This window comes from Triticum urartu, chromosome 5, assembly GCF_003073215.2.
Source record: "Triticum urartu cultivar G1812 chromosome 5, Tu2.1, whole genome shotgun sequence".
Taxonomy (NCBI): Eukaryota; Viridiplantae; Streptophyta; class Magnoliopsida; order Poales; family Poaceae; genus Triticum; species Triticum urartu.
Genome location: NC_053026.1, coordinates 526,184,798 through 526,189,309, shown reverse-complemented (window position 1 = coordinate 526,189,309; position 4,512 = coordinate 526,184,798). Strand labels below are relative to the sequence as shown.

Genomic DNA, 4,512 nt, shown 5'->3' with positions numbered 1-4,512 from the left:
ATCAATATACCAAATTACAACAGCAGGGCTCAGGGCTCCGTGGATGTCTCTGATCCATAGGCAATCATGGAGCTCATCGCAGACAAGCCGCTGGGGGAGCCGCCACCGCAGGACAAGGAGGATCAGGGCGGAAGCGATCTCAGCAATGGATGCGACCTCGATCCAATGGTCGCACCATAAGTGGCATGTCTTGCCATCGCTGATTGTCTAGGTTGTAGATACGCGGAAGAACTGGCGCGTCTCTTCATCGCTCGGGAGCTGGAGCCGCGTTTTGATTTTCGGCCAAAAATAATGAATTTCGGCCGAATTTTGGCCATTTCGCTAGGGCCCGATATATGGGCCTATCGGCCGAATAATTTGGCCCAGTTTGATTTTTTTTTTTGCCCGGCGCACAGGACAGCGAGTGCTTCCACCCCATCTCCTCGCCCTCCTCCACTTCTCCGGCCAAGGCGCTCACATCTCCGGCCCTCCTCTCGACCTCACGAGTCCTCACCAAATCTGAAGCTCGTAGGCAGCAGGGCTCCCTAAATAATCCCCGTCTTCCTCCCCCTCTTGGCAGAACTTTCTTCCATGATTTGTTTTGGGTCGCTATTGCATATGCTCTAGCTTCTAAACTTGCAAGCTGCTGGTACTGATTACTTTTCATTGTCGTAGATCTCTGTTCATAGTATTTTTTTATCCATGTTGTCAAGCGCGTCAGTAGGTCGAGTAGCGGTGGGCAAGGTGGATTTATCAGTAGCCATATACTCCCTTCTCTTATGTCTGTGTGGACAATATTGTCGGAATTTACCAAGATTTATCGTCTCACATATTTATCCTAATGAACTGTATCTATGTCGGTGGGCAAGGCATGAATAATATGTAGTATGTATCTAGGTGTGGATGAGTGTCAGAGTGTGGGTGTGGTTTGAGCCATTAAGCTGTTCGATGTAACTGTAAACGATGGAGGGTTTCTTGTACCCTTTCTCTTTCTATATAGATGATAGCATGCTATGCGTATTTGAGAAAAAAAAACTGTATCTATGAAATTCTACTTTCGGAGAAACCTCTCAAAGTTTTACATGGGGGCATAAGAGTGTTTCCCGTCCTTTGCTTATCCAAGACTGCAGCATGGTGCTCGGCGGCTGCGGCAACGGAGCTGATGGAGCGCGATCCGACCAGTTCAACGGAGGCAGTAGCATGGGGCAGCGGCAGCAGCATGGAGGGCGTCCGCTTGACTGGGAAGGTACAGATGTAGAGATGATGCTTGTGTGCAACATTAAAGTTTTTTCTCCAGAACAGATTAATTTCAACAGAAAAGTAGATGTTGACTGATGATTAATTTCAATGGTCAGTGGTACCATTAAGTGGTGGTTCTAGAAGTAAGCATCATTGTATCTTTCTCAAGAACAGATTATAGTTTGTGACTTGTCTGTTTGTCAAACTAGAGCATCGAGTTGTATATAAATTACTTATTCCTTGGTATCTGAACTAGAGCATTGGGCTGTACTGTTTTTTGTTTATTATTAATATGAGGACACCCAAGTAAGCGAGGGTTGCTTCCTTAGTTACCTACTCTTCATAACTGACCAATGTCCTTTTGTCACTTGATTTTCAGGTGATGGAACTGCAAATAGGAGTGGCAGCGGCAACCATGATGCAGGTGCAAGTGGTTCCCAAAGCTCTTGAAAAGGTAACATACTAACATGATATGAGCTGTGAGATTGCATGGGGTTCTTATAGAGCTCTAACTTGGTTCAAATAAAAAAAGATGGCATAGAGATCTCACTTAATTCAGTACTTCCATGAAACTATTTGGTATTTGTTTGTAAATTGTACGTAACAGTACACTGCGCTGTCCATGTAGTGAGATGAGGATGATCACAGTTTAGAGTATTTGGATCTCTCTTTCATATTTCTATATAGTAAGGCATATATCTTGATCTTATTGGTGCACATTTCTAGAGTATTTGCTTGGTATGTTGCCGGATTACTATGCTTTGCTTGTTCACACGATGCAAATGGAATATTGTTAGGTTCAATTAAAGTGATGTTGTTTGTAACTTTGCAATGTAGGAATTAAAGATAATAACTTATATGATCCTTGGAACCATACATGGCCGTATTCTGGGGTTTTCATTGTATGTACTGTGGCCTAAAGTACAAAGGTGGAGATGCAACCCATGCCAAGGAGCACCTTGGTTGGATTGTAGGTAACGTGAGGAGCTGCCCAAATGTGCCAAGAAATGCGAGAGATGCAATGAGAGAGTGCCAGGATGAATCGAAGAGGAAGAAAAGAGAGAAACAAAATAGCAGGCTGAGAATTGAAAGAAATATTATGGAAGGGCTGTATCAACAAGGAGGGGTGATTAACATAATACATGATGATGAAGAAGAAATTCAGATGAATATTAGAGAGGCATTGCGTGACCCGAATGTCTCCCGCAGAGTTGATAGGAGGATTGGCAAGGGGAGTGTGGGTGATGTGCGAGTTGCTGTTGGCAAAAAGAGTATCACCGCATATTTTGACAAGCAATTATGCAGCAACAAAGTATCTATGCAGCCCAAGATCAGTAGTTCTTTGGATCCTAATTCGAGAGATGCGCTTGGCCTAGCTTGGTCCAAGTTTTTTCATGCCAATGATATTGCTGGACATAAAGCTGACTGTCCATACTTCCGAGCTGCTTTGAAGATCACTCAACAATTAGGACCTACTCCTATACCAACCGCGAAGGAGATTGATGGAAAATATTTGGATGCAAACTATGATGAAGCAACTTCGTTTCTTCAGAAATTCAAACAAGATTGGAAAAACTTCGGTGTGACTCTTATGTGTGACTCTTGGACTGGTCCAACAGGAATGAGTCTCATAAACTTTATGGTGTATTGCAATACATGAATGTTCTTCCTCAATACTATTAATGCATCCAGTCAGACTCAGAATTCAGGTTACTTCCTCCTCTTCTTCGCGCTTTACTTTCTTCTTGAATACTTGGATTTGTCCTAGAATTGTCTTATGTTCATGAAAATATTTGCTTTGTTCTAGTTAGGTATATACATATGTTCTTACAATACTTTTCTTGAATACTTGGATCTGTCCTAGAATTGTTTTATGTTCCTAATGCTTTGTTCTATGTAGGTATATATGCATTTTACATATGTTCTTACAGTACATGCTTCTTGAATACTTGGATCTGTCCTAGAATTGTTTTATGTTCTTAAAATACTTGCTTTGTTCTAACTAGGTATATGCATGTTACATAATTTTGCAGACTTTATCTATAGAGAGATTGAGAAGGTTGTAGAAGAGATAGGCCATGAACATATAGTTCAAATCGTAACCGATAATGGGTCCAATTATAAGAAAGCTTGCAAAACCCTTATAGAAGAACCAAAGTACTCTCATATTGTTTGGCAGCCGTGTGCTGCTCACACCGTCAATCTTATGTTAAAAGATATAGCCAAGTTTCCTGAGGTTGATGTGATAGTCAAGAGTGCCAAGAAAATCTGTAGGTTCTTGCATAAGCACAATAATCTACATGATAACATGAAGAAGAACATAGGTGGTGAACTAATTAGACCAAATGCCACCCGGTTTGGGACTGTCTTCATGTTCCTTGAGAGTTACCATTTGAAGAAAGATAAATTTAGGGAGTGGATGGTTTCTCAGGATTGCAAGGAGTGTCAGTGGAGCTATGAGCCTGGATACGTGTTTTCTGAAGAATGGTTGTCTAGTAATGTTTGGTGGAATGCACTAGAGTGGGTACTAGGTTCGTTAAGGCCACTTTATAAGGCCATGAGGTATGCTGATACGCAGAAACAATGCACTCTTTCTGGCTTCAAAAAAAGTATGATGCTCGCTATACAACGGATGGAAGCACATCTAGGCCCTACATCAAGGTTGTACCTTAGTTTCATGCGCAAGGTGGGCAAGAGGATAGATGCAATGGAAGAAGATACGTTTATGGTTGTAGCTGCCGTCCTTGATCCATATACACATTACATCCTCAACCTTTGCAACCATAAAAATTATGCTACTACACTAACAGATGCGATAGCGAAGATATTAGATCCAAAGAGTGCTCTTTTAGCCATTTATGAAGTTAGTATGTTTAGGGCCAAGGAAGGTTTAGGACCAGATTAGCACAAGAAGCTGCGACGAGAATGGAGCCAAGTAAGTCGTGGTCTTTTGGTTTTAGAATTTCCATTTCCTTTTGTTTTGTAATTCTGAAAATTTCATTGGTGATATCTTGCAGCCCAATGGTGGTTTCAATTTGGAGGGGATGTTCCTGCATTGCAAAAGTGTGCAATGAGAATTTGCTCACAATGTGTCTCATCTAGTGGGTGTGAGAGGAACTGGAGCGCCTTTGCTTTGGTGCACACAAAGCCAAGAAATCGCCTTTTATATGACAAGCTCCACAAGCTAGTTTCTGTCCGCTACAACCTAAAGGTATAAACCAACTCAAATTTACTTTGTACCTTGTATTGTTCTTGCATGTCATATAATTTACTTGGTTTACTATCCAAACCTTG

At 41.6% G+C, this 4,512-nt stretch overlaps 1 pseudogene; it reads left to right on the top strand.

Moving 5' to 3' along the window:
- The first annotated feature begins 412 nt into the window (after positions 1–412).
- On the top strand, positions 413–3,016 carry LOC125556578 (annotated as a pseudogene).
- Positions 3,017–4,512: the final 1,496 nt, after the last annotated feature.